The sequence below is a fragment of the Thermobia domestica genome, chromosome 15 (assembly GCF_964235325.1).
Source record: "Thermobia domestica chromosome 15, izTheDome1.hap1.1, whole genome shotgun sequence".
NCBI classification, from domain to species: domain Eukaryota; kingdom Metazoa; phylum Arthropoda; class Insecta; order Zygentoma; family Lepismatidae; genus Thermobia; species Thermobia domestica.
This window is the reverse complement of record NC_137468.1, coordinates 77,561,421-77,586,459: the sequence shown is the minus strand read 5'-3', so window position 1 is coordinate 77,586,459 and position 25,039 is coordinate 77,561,421. Positions and strand designations below refer to the sequence as shown.

The window sequence follows — 25,039 nt, the reverse complement described above, 5'->3', positions numbered from 1 at the left end:
GAATATAGAAAATCTTACAGCCAGCTACTGCAAGGTAAATTTAGGGATAGATTCTCAAAATTTTCAAAGTACTCTTAATGAAATAGCACTTTGAGTCATTTTCAAGTCTAAAGGTGTTTTTTTTTCTTTTTCTTTGTTTTCTTTTTCTTTTCTTCCGAGCGACGATGAGAGAGAAGAAATTATGGACATCATGTAAGAAAAATCCAATTGGAGATTCCAGCCGATTTACATGTTCCATGGTTCCAGCATGCCGAAAAATTATTTTTGAATGTTCGTTCGGTAGTATCGGTGTATGTACACTTGTCTAGAGGCCATACCATTCAATGTATCCGTACCAAATTTTAAACTTAAGCTTTTTATAAAATTCTCATTTTTTTAAAATTTTCTTCCTACCCCAAAAATAAGGGTAGTTTACTGAGGGAGAAAATGAAAAAAATGTGATTTTTCTCGAAAACGGTCTAACGATTTTGTTTACATTTCACATATCAACATTTCATTAACACCACTACAGTGTGATATAAGTAATTTCCCTGGGGTAAATACAGAAGGAGTGAGTTCTTTTCGGACGATTTTCTCAAAAATAGACTCAGTTGATTTTGTTCACACTTCATAAATAATTAACAACCTGACAATATGGCATAACTCATTTATTCTGAAAAATCCTTAAGGGGTAATTTACTCTGATTTTTTTTTTTTTTTTTTTTATTTTCTCTAAAACGAATCAGGGGAATTCATTCATATTCCATAAGCAACGAAATGTTTGATTGAATGAGATATATTGGATTTTTTGGATCAGGGGCCACAAAATTTTCGAACTGCCCCTAAATCAAGTTTTCGTATTTTTTACGGAATAAGCACATCATACTGAGTTAAGTGATAGTTTGGGTTTGGCTGCACTATATGTAGTTCTCCAGATATAAGGCCTACAAGAATATTTTTGATTGAAATATTATTGGATCTTTTGATCCAATAAATGTTTCATTGAAACTCTATGAGCACAAATCACTTCTTATTAAAATATCTACTTCTTATTTATTTATTACTTTTATTTTTATTTTTTTCACACTGTCCTCAAATACAACTCATGCAATTTTGTTAGTATTTCAAAGACAAATATTTTATTAATAACTCTAATATATATAGCATGTCATTTCTCATGAAGAAAAAAATCCAGAAGGGAGAATTTACTTTTGGAAGTGAGTTTCCTTCTGACGAAATTTTCCGAAAACACCTTATAAGAAATTGGAGCGAGAAAGTTTAGTGTGGTAACTCATACTTTTTTAAAAATCTCGTTCACGGGCTTTTTTTTTAAATGGGCACGTACGTTATCTATTCGCGAGCTACAATTAAATAAAAAAGGCTATTATCGCGTTGGAGACCTTAAAAAAAAACTTGGTGTTAGATCACTCACCTGGTGCGAAAAACCGTAGGATTGCTTCTAGACAGGGGATTAGACGGTCAACGTCATGTGCTCGTATGTTTGCCCACGAGGTGAAACGAGACAATTTTCGGAAATGAGGCACTGTACAAGACGAAAGAGAGTTCTCCCAATAGAAACAGTCACATTTGACGAGACGAGACATTTATTTCACAACAGCTCAGGAGGGTACCCAGCAAGTTTTTCTTGGGGGGCTCATCACTTTTCAAGGGAACCCGGACATTTTATATACTAAAAGCGAGCCGAAAGTCTTGATTCAGGATGTGCAAGCAGTAACAACTCACTTTACACAGACTACATACATTGCAGTTGAAACATGGGTTTTGACACTATGTAAAATTAGTATCAATAAACTGTTCATCAAAAAGAAAAGAAAAATTGTTTAAAAAGCCAATTTATTTGATTTTGCCTCTATACGTGAATATATGAGTAAAAAAAGGATACCGCACTAAACTTACTCGCTCTCATTTTTTAAAATTTGAATTATATCATACACCATGCTGTACTTATTACGGAAACATTTATTAAGGGATTATGAACAAAATTATAATTTTAGAAAACGTTGTATCGAAGGAAAGTAGACTAATTCCACAAGAAAATTACTGCTGGTGATTTAAAGAAAATGAAAAGTGATTTATATCATACGTATTGTAAATTTATTAAGAATACGTTTATTTACTAAATATGAACAAAATATCCTGAGCCAGTTTTGAGAAAATTGTCCGAGAAAAACTCACCCCAAGAGAAATGTATTCCTTGTGAACTTTTAGTGAAAAATTAATTATACCATATTGTAGATTTGTTAATGAAACATTTGATTATTAAATACGAACAAATTTGACTAATCGTTTTTAAGAAATTTGTCCGTGAAAAATTCACCTCTAAGAGCAAACTATAACTAACATTCTGAAAGAGCTAATCAGGGCAGCCAGCCGTGAAGTTTTAACCCAAAATATCCCGATTGCGAAACAAGCGCGGCATTTGCCACCCACTGAATTAGAGATAGGCCCTATATACATTTTAATCAGTAGCACAGAAATATACTAATGGAAAAATGAAACTTTACTCATATGGGTAGATAGTGTTGGCCTCCCAAACAAAATCTGAAATGATTCACTAACCTACGCTTGCTCATTGGACAATTTAAAGCGTAATCATCGGATGTAAAAAAATGAAATGAAATCTTTGTTTTACGTCCCACGATTATGTCAGTTAGGCTAATGAAGACGGTGATGAGAGATGAGTGAAATGAAGAAAGTGGGAGGAAACGGGAGAACCCCGAGAAAATCCACGAGCACGGTTTGTCCACCACAAAGTCCACACGGCTGGGATCGAACCAGGGACCCCAAGCACCGGAGGTGAACGCTCTACCACTGAACCACCGTGCCCCCTACCTTCGGATGTGGGTGAATCGCAAATCAAACAAAAGCTGATACTTAATAATAATAATAATAATAATAATAATAATAATAATAATAATAATAATAATAATAATAATAATAATAATAATAATAATAATATTAATATTAATAATAATAGTAGTAATAGTAGTAGTAGTAGTAGTAGTAGTAGTAGTAGTAGTAGTAGTAGTAGTAGTAGTAGTAGTAGTAGTAGTAGTAGTAGTAGTAGTTAAACGCAAATTACTTCGACTTCGAGTCTGAATAAATAAATTATGCCAGGTATCACTCTTTAAAATGCCTTCCGGTCTGTTTCAGAAATTGGAAACAACTCACTGACACAGACACTTTACTAGGAATTTATTTCGGGTAGGGGATCCAAATTCAATATGAAGGTAAATTAAATTAAAAATTGTAAAATTGTAAAATCACCCTAAAATAAGACTAAATTTACAGAAAAGTTGATAGTTTGAAGGAGGGGTCCGGACCGCCAGGACTTATCCACCCTTGGTCTATAAATCACTGAATATATGGTTATTTTTTTGTTCATTACTCATAGAACACTATCAGTAAATACGTAATACCCAATAAAACTTCCATATTTAAACATGGAGTTCTTCCGTAAATGTGATTAATGTTCCTTCACTAAGAGAAATAAATGCTTTATCCATTGTTTCTTATCACTGTAAATTACACAGCTATATATATAATGGTATTATTCCCTTGATTAAAGTCGGACTTCCTTGAGCTTTTCGTAAGTGTAAGAACAAAAAGAGAAGTATTACAGAAAACCAATTAATTTCCTTCCTACTCCACAACAAGCGTAAGTTCCGTTTACATTTCATCTGACTTTTACGAACTAGGTTTCCGGTAATTTTTATTTTGTAATTCTTTGTGTTGGTTCTAAGATGAAAAACGAAGTCCTATTTAAAATACCTTCTGTTGCTTAGGGTAAGGTTGTGGATTGTTCTTCTGTCCAGAGATGGGACAATGGATCAAATTTTAAGCGTGGATGAAGGATCATATTTTGTCACATTGTTCACTTTTTAACTGATCTACTGTGACGCACCACTACACGATGAAGTATAATTAATTTGGTTTCACTGTGTCGAGAGAAAGACCCTTTTGTATGTAAAATTGAATACATTTATGCAACAATACGCACATATGGTATAATAAATATAAATTATCAGTCCTTTTTCGTCAATGTCTCAGCTTACAGTGAATCGTGGTGAGTCACAGTAAATCCCGAATCATATTTTCTTTTATCCATGCCATCTCCGCATTCCTCCTGTTTCTTACAATGAGTTCTTTTGAAATACTTTCCGAATAATATAATAGTTCAACTTTTTTAATTCTAGTCGCATATAATCACGAAACATTAGTTATGAAGATAAATAAAAATCACTAGCTAATTCGATGCTTTTACATAAAAACGCAAAACCCAACGGAACATCACAGAAATTCTAGTCATTAAATCCTATTATCTGATGGCCAATGCAGTCAGGGCTGTTATTACCCATTTTTTTAACATCCTACTTAAGTGATTCCTTTTTGAGATTCTACTTATGAATTAATGTCGTCCTCTAATCTCTTTTGCAAAGGCCTACCAACTGGAATTTCCCGTTAATTTATCTTGCTAGTGTAGTGTCCAACCTATCTTAAAGGGCGTTTTTACTTAGTTTGTGGACAGTATAGTCTCCACGGAACGTCCGAGACTGTTCCGCAACGGACAACGGGACATCCCAGGATCATCCGAATTTGCTCCCGGGACATCTATAAGACTTCCGCGGGATATCCAGATGTCCGCTAATATCCCGGAAAACGGGATATTCAACGGGACCTCAAAGGGATGTCTACTGATAAATAGTGAGATGTGGTCCTAGGTATGTCCGGTGTGGGATTTCCCTGGGATCTCCAGTCGGACGTCCCATGGACATCCTACGTGGAAATTCTTTAGGATGTCCCATGCAGGATGCCCATGGGACGATAATCCCAGGAATTATATGGGATAATTGGGATCGAAATGGGGCGTCCTAGGGATGTCGTATGCTATATGGACTATTATCCTATATTTACACTATTCTAATTGCATATTTACAAGTAATATGCGTAAATGTTAGGAATACCTGTGTAACTGTTAGCCTATGTATATCACTAGAAGGAGATATACAAGAATAGATACAATTTGTTTCAGCAGAATAGAAATTGCCCATAATTATTGGCAACGAATGACGAACTTTTTTGCCAGCATCAACACATTATAATTTTGATCGATTTTCTCGAAAACTACTCATGATAATTTATCCCAAGGATCTCATTTTGTTCAGCTTAATGTCAGCCATTAATGGATAGCTTATATGCGTTATTTCTGGAGAACCTATAGTTAAAAAGAAATTATAGTTTTAGAGTTAAACGTAATTGTGCGTTGTATCTTATTAACTATGATGTGTGCTGTCGTCTTACTAATGCCATATTGAAGAGCTTTGATGAGGATATGCTTCAGTATCAGTTCTACCTCAAATGAGTGGCATGGTTCTCGTACAGTATCAATTTTCGCTTCTACAAATTAATTGATTTATTTCATTTCCTTGACAACTATGCATAAGCTTCTACACTCACGCATATAATTTTGTTCAATTTAATAAAATCTATCAATTGTTATATGACTCATCTTTGTAAAATAAAAGGCAAACTCTGACCAAAGCACATACTATTTAATAAATAATATCGTTTTCGGCAAAGTATCTTTGCCTTCATCGGACACACTATCTATCGACAAAATATCTTAGCCTTCATCATACACATTATCTATCGGCAAAGTATCTTTGCCTTCATCAGACACTTATCTATCGGCAAAGTATCTTTGCCTTCATCAGACACATTATCTATCGGTAAAGTATCTTTGCCTTCATCAGAAACATTATTTCTCCGCAAAGTATCTTTGCCTTCATTAGACACGTTATCTATCGGCAAAGTATCTTTGCCTTCATTAGACACGTTATCTATCGGCAAAGTACCTTTGCCTTCATCAGACACATTATCTATCGGCAAAGTTCCTTTGTCTTCATCAGACACTTATCTATCGGCAAAGTATCTTTGCCTTCATCAAACACTTATCTATCGGCAAAGTATCTTTGCCTTCATCAGACACATTATCTATCGACAAAATATCTTTGCCTTCATCAGACACATTATCTATCGGCAAAGTATCTTTGCCTTCATCAGACACTTATCTATCGGTAAAGTATCTTTGCCTTCATCAGACACATTATCTATCGGTAAAGTATCTTTGCCTTCATCAGACACTTATCTATCGGCAAAGTATCTTTGCCTTCATCAGACACATTATCTATCGGTAAAGTATCTTTGCCTTCATCAAAAACATTATTTCTCCGCAAAGTATCTTTGCCTTCATTAGACACGTTATCTATCGGCAAAGTATCTTTGCCTTCATTAGACACGTTATCTATCGGCAAAGTACCTTTGCCTTCATCAGACACATTATCTATCGGCAAAGTTCCTTTGTCTTCATCAGACACTTATCTATCGGCAAAGTATCTTTGCCTTCATCAAACACTTATCTATCGGCAAAGTATCTTTGCCTTCATCAGACACATTATCTATCGGTAAAGTATCTTTGCCTTCATCAGACACTTATCTATCGGCAAAGTATCTTTGCCTTCATTAGACACGTTATCTATCGGCAAAGTATCTTTGCCTTCATTAGACACGTTATCTATCGGCAAAGTACCTTTGCCTTCATCAGACACATTATCTATCGACAAAGTTCCTTTGTCTTCATCAGACACTTATCTATCGGCAAAGTATCTTTGCCTTCATCAGGCACTTATCTATCGGCAAAGTATCTTTGCCTTCATCAGACATTTATCTATCGGCAAAGTATCTTTGCCTTCATCAGACATATTATTTATCGGCAAAGTATCTTCGCCTTCATTAGACACGTTATCTATCGGCAAAGCTTGCCGAAACTGTAACAATATTATTTAGTAAATATAGTATGTGCTTTTGTCAGAATTTGTCTGTTATTTTATACAAGAAGTTTCAAAGCTAGAATGAGGGGTCTTATCTTTGAGCAAGATATTTTCCATTAAACACTAACCATATGAAGAATTAATGTACAACTTATTATTTTCTTATAGGATTGTTAAGTACACTGGATCACCACAAAGTACCATTTTCAGCATATTGATCAAAACTATACAAATATATACCGTAGCCTCTGCAAAATTCTGATACAATCTATTATAGATACAGCTACTGTATTAGCATGTATTACAAAATGCTCTTACAGGAAGATATTTGCGGTAGTTCTTTTTGGATTACATCATAAAGATGATAAAATTCAACTTATCTTACATAATCTGAACTCTTTTTTGAGTACATATGGTCTACTCTCAATATTTCTTTTTCGAACCGAGTTCATAAAGCTATCTCTAACATCCATAATTTTGCAAGATTATCACGTGAAAGAATCGTAGCTGATTAAAACCTCAGTACCCAAGTTCTAAGTACAAAATTGTTATTTCTGAAACAAGTAATTTGGTTCTTTAGTTACAATTATTTTACTAATAGCAACAACAACAACGTATAAAAATGTAGTAAATGTTATGAAACGAACCAGACTAGACTTCTACCAGTGCATTTGACATCCTTAAAAAAAATGTAAGTCTTTCTTCATAATTATTTTGTTTTGATAATTTATTAATATTATTTTTTTTGTATGTGTATGCTTATGTCTGTAAAACTGATCAATGTACTTGTCATTTTTGGAGTAAATATGTTTTTCCACCCAAATCCGGTTTGAGAGACGTAAATACCAGAAACAACTGAAGGTGATCCAGGACGTTATAATAGGTTATTTTATTTTTCATTGAAGTAGAAAGTGTATATTTGGACATGATTAAGGGGAAAATATTTGGCTTAAATCAATTTTGTTGTAAAATAAAGTTTACTTTGATTGACATATAAAAATGACTTTAATTTGTTGATTTTTTTTTAAAAAAAATACGAATTTATTGTTAGCAAAATAACAATAATAATAATTCAGGCAGAATTCGAATCCCCAGAACATTAAAACAGCAAAATATTTTGCTTCAATCTGTTTGACAGACGATAAACCTTACTTTTTAAATTAAACTTAATCGCTGTTGAATATCTGTATCATCTTTATTTTTAGCCCAATGACTTTTTATAGGAAATTACTTTTCTGTTGCCTCTCAAATGAAATGGAACTATACGATTTTTTTTATTGATTTATACTTCAAATCCATTTACATTTCTTTAGATGTTCTTTACTTCATGAAACTTTAATTTTGTTATATAAAATGCTAATGTTTAATATTACAATTTAATTTAAATAATATAATATTTATATATAGTGCAAGGGAATTCCAAGTCATTTCGAAGAAGACACAAAAATACATCCCCATACAAATCTATACGCTAAAATAGAAAGATAGCGTAGACCAAGCTCGCACCACGCAATCAGCCATGTTCGAACCAGTCCCTCAATTTCCGGAACTCGTACACTTTCTCAATAAAACTATACTTGTTTAATAGGGAAATGATTGATGTTGCATGAAAATGTTGAGTTGAGTTGATTGTGAGTTTAACGTCACGTTCAGCAGTGAAGCTATATGAGACGTGGACCTACTGATTAACGTGGAATCCGAATCACATGAGCTCCCGCCGGGAATCGAACCCGGGTCTCCCACGCCAAAGGCGCGTACGCTAACCGCTTAGCCACGGAGGAGCTCCAGCATGAAAATGTGATCTTACACTTCATCTGTACTTTATCTCTTATAAAAACAATCTAGTTGTATCATTTTTTTTCCTAAAAAATTTAGGTGGAAGTATTTCACAATTACTTATCGTCTTTTCGGATGCAGAATATAATACCCGTTTAATAGTTCATAGACGTAGTGGCTTGTAGTAGTGGACTTCCCCCCCAAAGTTTAGACCCCTCACAACAAGCATTTCTGGATACGCGCCTGGCTTAGACACACAACACCGTTAAGCGATTTTCTGTATCATTACGAGTAAAGATTCTCATTTAAAAATAAGAAAATATAGCCTCAACTAAATTATCTTCAGCTTAAAACTTAAATAATGTGAAAGTTCAACAATTAAAAATAAATAAATAAATAAATAAACGCTGTGATCAGGAAAAGCATCAACGCCATAATTTATAATCAATTATGTGAACTTAGGAATCCTATGCGTCATATGTGTCCAGGTTCGTATCCAGGGGGGTCTAGGGGGGACCAGGCCCCCTAAATTTTTGCTGCCCCCCTAAAAGTTTTACTATAGGCTTGCAAAAGAACTATAATATGGTGATGAACTATCACATGGTTGGATCGGGCCCCCCTAACTTCAGCCGCCCCCCCCTTCCTAAGTTTTGGGTCTGGCTACGGGCCTGTGTGGGTCTAACATATAATTTAACTTTACTACTCATCATTCATTACAAAACTATTGCTGCTTGTACGTTTTATTTCTATAGATCTTTCCGGATAAAGATTCTTTACCTCAGGTTGTTGCTTATGACATTTTTTTTAATATTCTAGAAAGGAAATGCATTGTAATCACCCGTAAAAAAGAATTCAATATATGAAACACATTTCTTAACGGGTTTTACAATTGGAACTCAACATGGTAAATCGAGTTTCGTGGTTATTTGGATAGCGTAGGCGCCTTTGGCGCGGATTACCCGAGTTCCATTCCTGGCGGGTGCTAATGTTGGTCGGATGTCACGCTAAGATGTAGGACCACGTTTCATATAGCCCCGTTGTTGAAAAGGACGCTAAATTCAAATCAAATCCAACCTAATTAACATGCGAAATTACGCAACACTCTACCATAGTAAGACTGGACTCCACGGGTGGTAAAGTGCAAATAATTTTCTTTTAAAATGTTAACGATAAAGTTTTATAGAAATTCAGGTCAAAGATACAAGATTTGTTCTGAAAGTAAGGAAATAAGTCGTGGCGTGAAAAATCGAGAAGGTGTAGTTTATTATTGGGGATGAGTTATTTTCAGACGATTTTCTCAATAACAAGTTATGCTATTTTGCTCATATTTCATAAATCATTATTTCATTATTATTCTTATAATGTTGGATAAATCACTTCAATAAGAATATCCGCAAGAAGTAGTTCACTCTTGGGCTGAGCTTCTCCCCTGGTTTTGGTGATTTTGTAAAATATCACTCCTACGATTTTATTACTATTTTATAAACAAACATGTCATTAAAAACCCTAACATAAAGCATACGTTATTTTTTACGGAAAAATCTGCAATAGGTAGTTTACTTCTAGGAATGAGTTTTATTTGGCGAAATTTTCCGAAAAATGCCTTATAATTTTGTTCGTGTTTCACAAACAATGTTTCATTAAAAACTGCAGTATTTATTAATAGTTTAACGAATTGGAGCAAGAAAATTTAGTGCGGTGGCCAGTACCTTTTATTTTTTATGTATGAGTATTTTAAGTCCAAGAATCAATGTTAAAACAATATACGGATCTTTTATTTTTTTAAAAAAGATCGATATTAAAATCGCAAATAATGTCTCATTCGTTAAAGGGAAATAATTTCAGACTATGCATGAACTCTTTCTGTTATCATCCTAATATACGGTAAGTACTTGGATGAAGTAGAAAGTGACCCTACCTATTTCTATCTTTCGTTATTTTCCTTGAATACAAGTATATGTTGAACTAAAGAGTGTCTTTATCCAACGCCACAAGACAAACCCATCCTACATTTTGGTAGATTATATGGCACTGGAAATATGTAGAACTTGAAATCCCTGGGCTGTAAAGCGAATATATGTCATGTGCAACAGCAAACGGAAGTGGTCACTTGATATCGGAATTTCATAATTTCGACTATTTCGTTCATTATCCTGTATGTAGCTATAAGAAAACGAGTATTTAATATGATAAATCCTGATAGGACGCTGTGTGAGCGTACCTCTGAAAGAAAGTACACTAATCACACCCACAAAGAAACATTTTTCATTTTTATTAGATAAGTTTCAGTACAAAAATGAAAACATGAATGAATCCATTCTAAAAGTTTTTTTGTTCTTTCTTTTGTTACAGTCTATGTATCCATTATCAGTATCCATTTTTAAGAATTTTCTAGAGCAGCAAAACATACATTTTTTTTAGTTTGTTTACACTTTATACACACAATGAAACAATATTTTCTTTCATGAGATAAAAAGTGTAGACCTATAAAACAAACATTTCATATGGTTTCTCGGAAGCTGCATAATTTATTTTTCTAATTAACTTCTCAGACGTTACATAATATGAAATGTGCTGTTAACTCTCAATATAAATTGCTTTCTGGTATATAAACCAAGGAAACTAAAATTGAGTAAACCATTGCTATTTATTGTTGAATAGGTTGCTAACTCGTGCGAAAACAGATTCTGTATTCTCGACAAAAATAATTGTATTATCACTACAACGTAATTCAAGGTTATTTAGAAACATGCAAAATATGTATTCAACAAAAAGAAATAATTTGAAAGACAAGGTTATATTCAGCAGGGTAGAATAGAGTGTTTCATTCAGGTATATTTCCGGGAAGAACCTCCAGAAGTAAATTAATCATCCTCTAATTCTGGAGGTAAGGGAAATCGCGATTATGTGTCAATTGTGCAGGGCTCGTTCTTTAATAAACAGTATCACAGTGTTGCCCATAACATTTTGATTTGGGACCGCAGTAGCTCAGTTGTAGTTCGTTCACCTCTGATGCATGGTGTTCGTGGTTCGATTTCAGCACGTGTTAAATGGCCCTTGCGGTGGGCATACGCCGTCTGCAAGGGTTTACTCCAAATTCTTCCATTTTATTCACTCCTTTCAGCCTACACGGCATAACCGTGGGTAAAACTGAAAGATTTCATGTCATCTTTTCATTTTGATTTTGCTCTCTTGGGTTAAAAAGAAAGGAAACCCGATAGGATATTGAGTTATGCACTAGCATAGTATAATTTTATGGTTTGTGTATAGTCCTACTTAGGTTATATTTAGAGCATATAATTCTGGATTCTTCCTTGATGAACTAAATTTTTTATAGGTATCTTCTGACTCAAAAAGTCTTAAATTTTTAGAAAAATATTAATTTAACGGAGCTACTTTCAAATGTTACCTTATGCTATGACTGGCTTAGATACATGAAACAACAAGCAAGATATGAAGAATGGACCAAACACTTAGAAATGAATAACTTAAGCACATTCAGCGAACTATCACCTCAGATATAAGGGCAAGGAAAATAGAAAATGGTTCCCCAAGTATAGTTCATATTTTGTTCAGGTTCACAGTGCATTGTAAACTGGTAAACTACTAATTTAGAGCATTGCATATTCTACCGTCACCAAACCTTTTACGCTTATTTAGCCTCATGCTTTCCCAGGCTGCGTACAAACTGAGCCAGAAATTGGTTATAACCATTTATTGTTGAATACAAATGAGGGACGACCGAGAACAAATTTAACTTATCTTAATATCAAGTTTGCGATGCTGTTTGATATCCATGAAAGATTTGGCAATATAACTTAGGCAACAATGCTTGATGCACGTGTGCTGAATTGCTTTTCCTCATCGTCCACCTGCCGTCCTTCTAACGCCTGGTTTTATGTACTACTATGAGCAAAATAAATGACGCGTCTCTTTATTTTGAAGTTTTTTGAAAATATCTCCGTTTTCTTTATATGTTCGAAATTTCGGAAGGTTTCCCCAGCAGGACAGGTTAATAACAAACCCGTTTTTAATATTTGTGTTAGATATTAGCTTAAAATAAAGAAATTAGAAGCAAAAAACATTAAATCGACAGAAATCTCGAGAATTACCAACTCTGCTAAAGTGGGAAATTTTCAAGAACGCGAGGGAATTCTGCAGTTCAACACGAAGCAGCGACATCTATGTCATTGAGAGAAGCGTGGATTAGATCTACAAACGAAAATTTTAACGAAATATTTCTAGTATGTCTTATTATATGCATTATCAGCGAACTCCAAATATATGAATCTATGCTAAGTATTAACGTATAGATAGTGCAAATAGTGGAAATTACCTATGGAAAAAGACGAATTGTTAGCCCAATCGTAATGAAAAATCGTCTTTACTGTAGAACAGGTTCAACTTACGTAAGAAAGCAAATAGCTCAGTTAGATAAAGCAACGAGTTTGTATACCGAAGGTAGACGGTTCGAATCCCGTAGAAGTACTGTTGTCATTTTTATCACTAAGGTTATTTTATTTATTTTTTATTTGGGAAAGAATCAAAATGTAACATATGTGTAAAACTCATGACGATACCAAAAAAAAAAAAAAAAGTTTGGATATTTTGATAACAGATTTCCCTATTAAATGTTTAATTTTCTCTATAAATATTTGTCTTAAATTGAAATTGTTTTGAATTTACTACATAAGCAAAGTTGCCCGAAGGAGGAGAGCTCAAGTAATAGATATTCTACGTAAAAGCAACCTATTGTAGAATGATGATGCTTCTTACCTTCAGCACATAATCTTAACGTTAGAGAGTCAGAGAGAGAAAAATCCTGTTTTTCCTCCCCTATGACCACTCATCTTAAAGCTCTATCTATATTGATTCGTGTCACATAATTTCGGCTCTCCAAAGACATTCATATTTATTATTATTATTATTATTATTATTATTATTATTATTATTATTATTATTATTATTATTATTATTATTATTATTCCTGAATATGAGCCAGAGCCCACTCTGAAAAATTGCATCTGGCGTTCTGAGTGAAAGTTCTATGGGACTATTAGAAAAATATATTCCCGTTTCCACGCTGATGGTAGAATTTCTTAAACAGTTATTGAATTACGTTCGAAAGCTAGGCGTAAATAGCGCCCCCGCAACAATGTGGCGTGGGGACCGCACAAGCTGCAAGGCCAAAAAATATACAGAAAGTACGCCGGGGCGGAGCAGGCCAAATTTTCACACGGGCCAAGTGACTTTTTGGCGCCCTTCCCCTAGTAGTAGCCTATATTTTACATTTTATCATAGTGTTTTTAATAGTTTAAACCAGGAGCGTCATTTCAGATTTTGCTTGGGGGGGGGGGGGCAAGACCTCTTGATATAAGTAAAATTTCGCGTTTTTCACTGATTTACTACTATTCTAATGATAAAATCTATATACATCTCAAACTCAGGGGGGGCAAATGCCCCTCCCTGCCCTCCCTAAATGACGCCCCTGTTTTAAACCCATTTTCAAAAAGAAATCCATTACCTAGGAAAACTTCACAAAGAATATGGCCCGCTATAAACAATACCAACTCCACCCCCTCTGGTCTAGTGGCTAGCACGCCTGCCCTCTGTGGTACCGGGTCCAATTCCCGGTGGATTACTGTTGAACGATAAAAGTGGTTCGGATTCCACTATAATTAGTATCCACATCTCCCTTGCCCATTAAGGCATAACCGTGGAACGCTAAACTCAAGCAAACAAACAAACAATACTTAATTCCCGGCACTCTTTATTCTACATGCCATCTCTCAATTTTTCGATACAGCCCCCTTAGTACTATGAAACTCTCTTCTTCCATAGTGAAATGTAAAAAGATCATATAATTGCCACTACTTTACAAGAATATAAACCAAAAACGTCAGTAGAAAGCACATTGTAAAATTTACATTTTGAGGCTCGTTTTGGTGCCCCTCTTTCTCTGGCACCCCGGGCAGTCGCCCGGCCCTTAGTCCGCCCTTGAAAGTACGGACGCATAACTAAGGACTGCGGAGGAGAGGTTAACCTTCATGTTATGCCACTGGTTTGACGTGTTTGAAATGTTCAGTAAGTGATCGGTTAGTGAAATAATTTCGACGGTTACTGATGTTTAAAGTTTAGGTAAGACAAAGCTACCTAATCAAATACATTTGATATCGCGATGTCACAATTTGATTTTTCCTCACATAAAAAGATAAAAACAATAGTAATAAAAACCCTTACACGTACTGGGCTCCTAACTAACTAACAACCTAATTCTTACAGACTAGTTGCTCTGACCAACTGAGTTTCGATTTCTTACGCGAAAGAAGTCTGTTATATTAAGAGGCATGCTTTTCATTATCAAAACTGTTCGAAGTAATACGAACATGGCTTAAGAACAGAGACGGAACTGAATTACCACTCGATTGACCTTGAGGGCAAATCACCAAAGCGTAGCTATAAACGTAAGTTCCAGCATGCATTTCTCTGGAGTTGTGTTCAGTATTCCTATCTGCCAGTCATGCTTGTTCGTAGGAGTAATATGTTACAAACTTAACCTTTCGATAGAGCACAATGACAGAGAATCAGAGGAAAGAAACTCTTGCCATTGTGAACGTGGGATACCACACTGTGCAATAAAACTGACGCGTCTCCTTGAAGTGATATTTCATCGAAAATAACTCGTTTTCCTTTATATAGTCTATCCGAAGTTTTTGAGGGTTTCAAAATGAGGAAATGTTACTGACAAACAAGAACGCATTTAGGAGTGGGTCTAGGGGGTCCGGACCCCCTCTGAAACCCCAACTTTTCTGTAAATTTAGCCTAATTTTGGGGATTATCTTTTAAAATTTTATTATAATTTATCCTAATATTGAAGTCGGACCCCTCCCGAAATAAATTACTGCATACGTATCTCTGACAATTTTCAATATATTCGTTAAATAATAAAGTAAAATAACTAAATTAGGAGCAAAAAGCTTTAACACGGGCTAACTTTTGTCTACTGCCAATATTGCTAGAAGGGATATTAATAGCAAAAACTGCTAGTCAATGCTAAACCTTGGAACGTCATCCCGAACAAGTCTATTATTGAGAACTACATATGAAACATGTTATTAAAACTTATCCAGCTTTTATCTGGCATAAAATTATTATATACACCAAAATTCACTCTCCTAAAATGTGTATCTAAACAATGTACGAAGCAATGAAAATTTTTTATCGAAATATTTGGGCAGGAAACTCTAACAGCCAGCCATTTTATTTAAATCGTAATAAACCCTGTAACCGTACGTTAACGTGAGGACAAAGCTTGGTCCATTGGTAAATTGTTTGAAGAATAAAAACTCAATGTTCGTAGGTTCGAATCTATCCAGTCACCACAACATTTTATTCTTATGTGTAACGATGAAATAAGAAAAAAATGTATAACCGTTAAGTCAAAACTTCAACCAAGTCTGAAGAGAACAATACTAAAATAGTAACACAATGACGTCAACCAAAAATTATTTCATGTAGCGTTTGGACGAAATTACAGCTGTTAACAATTGCAGAAATAAAAACAGACTGATAGCTGTAATGCAATCTAGACTTCTGAATGCATTTACTTCCTGAAAACTTCCGTCTCGTCATTGGTATGCCGTTAATCATTGTAAAACCTTTCAATTGGAAGTGAAATGACACAAACTAAAACAGTTTTAAATCAATAAATAATGTCTATGTGTAAAAGTAGGTGTCTTTTATCTGTAGTTCTGAGTTCCTTTTACTTTGAAGTGACAAATGAGAGAAGAAAGTATGGTGTTCGAAAAAAAAAATCAAATTTGAGATTTCAACGAATTTACACGTATTATAGCCCCTAACACCGAAAAAGTTATTTTTCGATACATGTCTATCTGTTCGTCCGTCCGTTCGCTACACTTTTCTGTGCACTCGCCTAGAGGCCATACCGTTCAACTTATCTGCACCAAATTTTAGTTTAAGATTTTCATAGTATTTCCTATAGTTTTTTTTTATTTCCCTCCTACTCCCAAAACAAGGGTAGTTTCCTGTACGATGAAAATAGAAAAAAGATATTTTCTCATAACTGGCTCTAACGATCTTGTTTTCTTTCTTTTTTTATAAATCAATATTTAATTAGCAACCCTATTTTGTGGTATAAGGCATTTATCTGAGAAAAATCTACAAGGGGTAGTTTATACTAAGGGGGTGAGTTTTTTCTCAGTGATTTTCTCAAAATGGACTCAAATGTTTTCGTTCATATTTCATAAATAAAGATTTCATTAATAACTTATCAATATGGCATAACTCGTTTGTCCTGAAAAAATATGCGAGGGGTAGTTTACTCTTGAGGGTGTTTTTCCTCCACGGTTTTCTCAAAAATGAGTCAAGCAATTTTGTTCGTACTCAGAAATAAATATTTCATTAAAAACCTAGTAATATGGAATAACTCGCTTACCCTGAAAGAATCCTCAAGAGATAGTTTATTCGGGGAGTTATTTTTCCCTCACGATTTTCTCAAAAATTACTCGGACAATTTTATTGATAATTCATAAATAAGTATTTCATTAATAAACCTATATTTTAGTATAAGTCATTTCTATGAAAAACAATTACAACGGATAGTTTATTTTTGGGGTCAAGGTTATTTCCTCGACAATTTTCTCGAACGACAGGCGAGTTTGTTCAAATTTCGCAAATAAATATTTCATTAATAACCAAAAGTATATCTTAACTCATTGTTAGAAACAATTCACAAGAGGTAGGTTACTCTTGACGTGTTCTTTTTGAACGACTTTCCCAAAGTGACTCATTTGATTTTTTTCATATTTCATAAACAATGATTGCATTAATTGGTCTATTATATGTCTAATGAAAATGTGCTCAAAGTGTGAGTTAGTTTTGTAGTGTGGATTTTCTTCAATCGAAGTTTTTTATTCGATAATCTGACATTCGATGTATTTGAATAATACGATAACTTTATTCGTATTATCCAAATACACACTTCAGTAACAACTGTGGCCTAACACAGTTAAGAAATTGAATTGAAAAAGTTTAGTGCGGTGGCCCTGTAATTGAATATTTTTTGAGAAACTCCCTAGCTTTTTGTGGTAAACTTAGGCTTTTCTTTTTCGAGCGACAAAAGAGAGAAGAAAATATAGTGATTGTGAAAATAATATCAAATTCAGATTTCAACGGATTTACATGTTTCATGGCGTCTACATACCGAAAATGTGACTTTTCGACACCCGTCCTTCCGGTCCGTCCGTTCGGCACACTTTTATATGCACTCGCCTAGAGGCCATACCGTTCAACTTATCTACACCAAATTTTAAACTTAGGGTTTACTTAGTATTCTTACAGGAGCTTTTCCATTTTTTCCTACCACCTAAAATAAGTGTGGTTTACAAACAGCCGAAAATCGAAAAACGCTATTTTCTCAAAAATGGTTTTAACAATTTTGTTTATTTTTCATTAATCAATATTTAATTAACAACCCTATATTGCAGTATCAGATATTTCTCTTAGAAAAATTTACAAGGGGTAGTTTATTCTTGGAGGTGACTTTTTCTCGACGATTTTCTCAGAAAAGACCCTGGCGAATTTTGTACACACTTCATAAATAAATATTTGACCTTACAACATGGTATAAGTCAATTGACCTGAAAAATATATGAGTAGTAGTTTATTCTTGGACTTGAATTTATTCTCAGTGAGTTTCTCAAACACGACCAGTTGGCAACCCTGTATCTCGACAACGAAGCTGAATTCGAAAACTGCAAGAGGACCATTTGTCTTCTTTTGACGTCACGAATCACCTCCCGAAGTTTGTGGACATCTTTCAGGTTCACCCTTAATGAAGCTTCTTTTCGAAAAGTTAACTATTAACTTTAGGCATTGTTTATCTTTTTTTAAATCACAAATGTCGTTATTAATTTTAAGGCAGAGAACTACTTCTGAGAGAATAGATCTTGAAAGATAATATTAAAACTTAGACTTTTGTTTTCGAGACATTCCAGACAAGACGAGACATTTTACAAGCTATCTCGTGTCCAAAACATTTGCCTCATATTATCTTGGATGTCACAAAGCGCGTCTTGTCTCTTTCTCGAGACATGTCTTATCTCGTGCGCATTCGTTAACACTTGGAAAGGATTATCTTTCTACTCAAAGCATTATTTTTATAATGGTTGCATATTTATGATAATTGCTGTCCACATAAATTACAGTCCTTTCAGTTGAATTAATTTTTATTATTATTATTATTGAAATTGCAATATCTAGTTTAACGTTGGTCGATTGTGCACCTACGCTAAGGGAGAATGATGATGAATGAAATGGTGAAATGAAGAAAGTGGGAGGAAAATGGAAAATCTCAAGAAAACACATACCCATGCACACGGTATTTGTCCACCTCAAATTTCACTTGGCGCGAAGTGGAATCAAGCCACGGACCCCATGCACCAAAGGTGAATGCTCTATTATTATTATTATTATTATTATTATTATTATTATTATTATTATTAATAATAATAATAATAATAATAATAATAATAATAATAATAATAATAATAATAATAATAATAATAATAATAATTGTAGCGAGCTCAACGGGTTTCAACCGTTCGACTTAACCAACGTTTGGATGCCTATTCGTTCGTCGGCTCCATGAGAACTTCTCATAAAAGACATTTCATTTTAATGAAACTAGTAAGTGCCTTCTTTTAGCTCTGCGAAGTAACTATTGCTTGGAATATGAATCTGCAAAACATAAGAGGTAAAATTAACCAAACGGTGTAAGTTTCCACTTATATATACAAAACAATTTTGCAATATCAACTACGTGAATCTTGTCCCATAAAGAAGCCGAAACCCCTACACCGAAGAGCCCTCCGAGATTTGATCATTGTCCACACGGACTGAAATTGTCATTTGAAGCCAAGGCTTTAATATGAAGCCAATAATTTCTTTAAAATAGACGGAAAATTCGGAAGTTATAAGCATTTTCATATTTTTGCCTTTTCTTATAAGGGAGCCGTAGCCCCCTATACTGAAGAGCCCCCCCCCCGGAGATTTGATCATTGTCCACTCGGACTGAATTTGTCATTTGGAACCAACACTTTAATACGAAGCAAAATATTTCTTTAAAATAGACGAAAAATTCGAAAGTTATAAACATGTTAATAATTTTGCCTTTTCTCATAAGGGGGCCGTATTAGCCTACACTGAAGAGCCCCACGAGATTTGATGATTGACCACTTGGACTGAAATTCTCATTTGAAACCACAACTTTTAATATGAAGCCAAAAATTAAACTTTTACATCAATTTAAACTGACTGGGTTCCGGTTCCCCCCACTATTGTTTAGTTTAGTTAAGTGGTAATTTGTGACAGCTTCACATCATCAAAAGAATGTTTCACTTCCCCGCCCCTCCCCTCCCCCAGGAGTTCGTGCTGGATCCACCACTGGAATCAATAGACACTCTTCCTATTCTTTTTGTCACCCTTGATTGTGTAGGGGCTCCCTCGTACAAATAAAGAAGCGGTAATATTACAATCAAGGGGCGCTATATATTAGGTATTTTTTTAGTTACCTACCCCTAACCGCACAGGGCCATCTTTCGTAGAATAAAAAATATTACGTGATATTCCAATCATGAAAGGGGAGAGGATGCTGTAAATATATTTCTTATTCATTTTGTCTGTCCTGCTTATCAAAAATTACTTTCTGTTGGAAGGGTACTGAAATGAGAGGGGCAAAATAAAAAGTCGTACCCCCTCCTACATGGTTGCTTAAATAAGTACTAAAGAAAGCATTTTAAACTAAGATATTTAAGATTTAAACTAGGAAACTAAGATATCCTTACATTATGTAAGGATGGCATATTCAGGATTATTATTATTATTATTATTATTATTATTATTATTATTATTATTTGAATGTTTTTGGAGCACCGAAATTTTGTGAGACGAACAATGATATGTAGAGGTTTAAGATGGGTGGTCATAGAGGAGGAAAAGCCAGGATTTTTCTCTGTCTGACTCTCTAACGTAAAGATTATGTGCTGAAGGTAAGAAGCATCATCATTCTACAATAGGTTGCTTTTACGTAGAATATCAATTACTTGAGTTCTCCTCCTTCGGTCTACTTACCTTATGTAGTAAATTCAAAACAATTTCAATTCAATACAAATGCATTGTAAAACTTTTCCGTAATTAAACATCTAGGGAAAATTAAACATTTAATAGGGACATCTGTTATCAAAATATCCAAACACGTAGATAGAAGAGTATCTAGTGAGAAATATTGTAAAACTTTATAAAATTCTCCAAATTAGAATTAACATTTACTGGGAAACATTCGTTATGCGCCAGCGAGCATATGGTGAACAGTGAGCACAGGGGAAATAATTACGAAACTGTTTGCAAACAAAATTAGGGACGCTAATGCAAGTGCGACAACGGCATTTTTTCTTTTTTTGGTATCGTCATGAGTTTTACACATACGTTACAATTTAATTATTTCCCACATAAAAAAAATAAAATAACCGTAGTGTAGAGATAAAAATGACAACAGCACTTCCATGGGATCGAACCCGCTACCTTCAGCATACAGACTCATTGCTTTAACTAACTGAGCTATTTGTTTTTTTACGTGAACTGAGCCTGTTCCGGTAAAGACGATATTTCATTACGATCGTCCTACCAATTCGTCCTTTTCCATAGATAATTTCCACTATTTGCTCTATCTTTATGTTAATACTTAGCATATATTCATATTTTTGGAGTTTGCAGATAATGCATGTAATAAGACATACTAGAAATATTCGTTAAAAGTTTAGTTTGTAGATTTAATCCACATTTCTCTCAATGACATAGATGTCGCTGCTTCGTGTTGAAATGCAGAATTCCCTCGTGTTCTTGAAAATTTCCCACTTTAGCAGAGTTGGTAATTCTCGAGATTTCTGTCGATTTAATGTTTTTTGCTTCTAATTTCTTTATTTTAAGCTAATATCTAACACAAATATTAAAAACGGGTTTGTTATTAACCTGTCCTGCTGGGGAAACCTTCCGAAATTTCGAACATATAAAGAAAACGGAGATATTTTCAAAAAACTTCAAAATAAAGAGACGCGTCATTTATTTTGCTCATGGTAGTACAATGTAACTACCCTTTCACTGTGAATAAATAAAGCTTCCATTTTCTGCTTCCTTGCTTAGATAGGGAGACGATGAAATAGGGTGGAGCCTCTAAGCCAGGGATGCAAATAACCACTCGCTCACTCGCCCGCGGCGAGTGGTTCATCTGTGCGAGCGAGTTTTTAATATCATTATTATTTATTTTAATGATTTGTATTGTGGAATGAGAGCTAGTAGCTTTTTTCTTGGACTAGTAAAATTTTGTTGCTTATATGCATCCCCGCTCTAAGCTCTGTGGTAATTACTTGTGCTGCCCATAAGGAATGGGGGAGTGATTTGTTCTGCTTCTCATGGAAAATATACTTACTCATACTGTTTCAAGGGCGATAGAACTCCGTTATTAATTTTCGTGCCGTTATAATTGCTATGTGACGCTCATACACAAATTGTTATGAAGAAATGAAAAGAACTTTCTTAATGCAGTTTACAACTTCTGAACTAAACAACACCTGATGTACAAGTATAACTATATAATTATTTGAGCAAACAGTTAAAGAACAAATGAATGTTCTTGAACTACATTCTAAATCGATCTAACTTTAAAATGTTATTTTGGAAGCAAGAGTGCGTAGCCATTGACAAATATGTAAGTGTTACATTTGTAAACTACCAAAAAGTTGAGAACAGCAAAATGTAGAAAAATGACATTTCTAATTTCCCTAGGAATATCTACAATAAACAGTTCCGGATTTAGGGGTGGTGGTGCAAAGGTGCACGTACACCCCCCTTCATTGTAAATATACACCACCTAAAGTGAGAAGCTAGCAGCTAGTTTTGCAAAATCAATAGTTTAAGTCAATTTTCTGAAGGTTGAAGGAAAAGGATTCACCGAGAGCAGACATTTAGCATTTCCAAAGGAATTCCTCATTCATACCACAGATACCTAAAGACATTTAAAAACTCAAATTTAATTCAAATGTACTGGCTGTTATTTGGTGCACACACTCCCTCAGAAAATCCTGGATCCGACCCTGAAAATAAACAGTAATTTCTATTGTTCTTACTAGTCTACAGGTCATAATTACAGTGAATTTTAGTCAATTACCCATTTTGTAAGATAAGTTTAAGGTAGAAAACACTCACAATTGTCAGTAAATTCGGCCCCAGCAAGACTTGCGAAACTTTATCCAATTTTCAACTTCCTCGTGGATATACGGTTAGCGAACTCGTCTTCAGAATGGATATCAGGACTCGATTTCCAGTAGGAGCATATGTGATTCACGTTAAACACAGACAGTAAGCGAACGTTTTGATGAGAGCCGGGGTTCAACCCTTGGCCGGAGCTCATGCGTGATTCGGATTCCATTCTAAGTTTCATAAAACCTCGCTGCTGGAAAGGACGCTAAATTTAAAATCTAATCAAATCAAAACATTTTGGTGCTGAAAATGAATGATCAAACTCATTTGCTTTAGAAAAGATCGAAATTGAATGCATACTCGAATTTCAATGCATCATGATTTTTTTTTTTTTTTACGACTTAATAAATATTATACTGTTCCTGTTTTAGATGTTAATAAATATTATATGAGAACTTGACGTAATTAGTTTTTACCAATATTTATTGATCTTTTAATATTCGTTTGAATAGCTACACACTGCTTGTTAATAACTATATATGTTAATGAATACAAATACCGAATACTCAATACCGAACAATTTTTACGGTATCGATTGAGAAATTCGATTGGAAAAATAGGTTGAACAGTGTTGATAACATTAATATTATTTTTCACTTTTTGAACACCCTGAATTCATTGTGATAAGTAAAGCATTTAAAATTAAGTTCAATAACTTGGCACGTTAAACTTAAAACAAGTGAGTTTCGTTTCACAGTGTGAAACTACAGTAGAAGAGAGTGTGAAACTACATAGAGTTCCAAACTATGGGAATTCAATATGCAAACTTGAAGGTACATATATAAATATTAGTTGCAATAGATTAATAAGATCAAAAATAGACCTCCTCCTTGAACGCTTCACCCATAAAAAAAAAAAAAAAAAAAACTTCCTAAGCCTTACTGTTTTTGTTGTACAGCGATAAATGTTGAAGCGTCAATCGTTAATTTGAACCACTTCCGAATTGAATGGGTTGTTAAGGAACGAGATAGAATCTCCTCATGAGAAGCTGAATCAACTGCAAAAAAACTACATCTCGATATCTCTTAGTTTTTGCTCTAAGGAAATTAGTATTGAAATCGGTAGTAAATTTAAACCACTTCTGGGTTCGGTAGAGTGTTACAGATGGTGATGGTATATATTCTTGAGACTGGATCGATTGCAGAAAACCGCTTGTCGCTATCTATTACGATTTTCGTTCTGTGGCGATAAACGTTAAAATAAGAAACGGGTAATTTGAACCACTTCCGGTTAACGAAGGACATAGAACCTATTCTAGGAACACTGAATCAATAGTAAAAGATCACATCTCGATTTTTTTTAACGTTTTGGCTCTGATACCTATCGACAGACTGACGGACGGACAAAGGCGTTCTATAATATTTCCGACACTTACGTATATCATAGTTTGGAGGTCTATAATTATGATGTAAGATCTATCTATCTATCTATCTATCTATCTATCTATCTATCTATCTATATATATATATATATATATATATATATATATATATATATACACTGCCGGTCAAAAGTTTCCGGACAGATCAAAAAACAGGGAAATATTAAGTTAGGCTTGTAATACGTGCAATTTTCGACAAGATTCTTGGTAGTTTAGGAACACAGTGATAGTTTTAACATCAGAATAACATAATAACGTTATCCAACAAAGAAAATTGGCCAATTCTTTAAATGTTCTTCTCGTCAAAGAAACCGCCCTTCGCCGCTATCACTCGTTTCACTAATCGGGGCATGTGGCTTACACGTTTTTGAAGATTTTAATCTGAATTATTATGCCAGGCGTTCTGCAGAATATCAAACACATCAGCAGCAGATGTCGGACAGTCTTTTCGTACACTTCTGGCAAGCTCTTCCCAGAGAAGTTAGGCGGGCTTAAGATATGGAGACTGGGAAGGCCATTCTATGATGCAAATATCTCATTTGGCTTGTTTCTTCTTAAAATAATTAAAGCAAAATTTGGACATTTCCTTCGGATCAGTATCTTGCAGAAAAGGGATTCTGCGACCAATCAAATCAAATTCTGAAAGAATAATATGGGTGCTTAAAACGGAGTGATAACCATTTTTGTCCAGATTTCCTTGTATATTGTGAATCCAACC

General features: G+C 34.4%; 1 protein-coding gene and 1 long non-coding RNA gene across 11 annotated transcripts in view; one reads left to right on the top strand and one right to left on the bottom strand.

Moving 5' to 3' along the window:
• Positions 1-25,039, bottom strand: part of LOC145671102 (uncharacterized) — a 215,632-nt gene that overhangs the window by 31,498 nt on the left and 159,095 nt on the right. The window lies entirely within an intron of this gene.
• The window catches only part of LOC145671101 (uncharacterized), a 153,076-nt gene continuing 135,402 nt past the window's right edge, over positions 7,366-25,039 (top strand). For 9 of the 10 annotated variants that reach the window (XR_014128444.1, XR_014128445.1, XR_014128447.1 and 6 more), the window contains exon 1: positions 7,366-7,521. This is a non-coding gene — a long non-coding RNA (uncharacterized LOC145671101). The remainder of the gene's footprint in view (positions 7,522-25,039) is intronic. The other variant, XR_014128449.1, reaches the window with a different exon arrangement.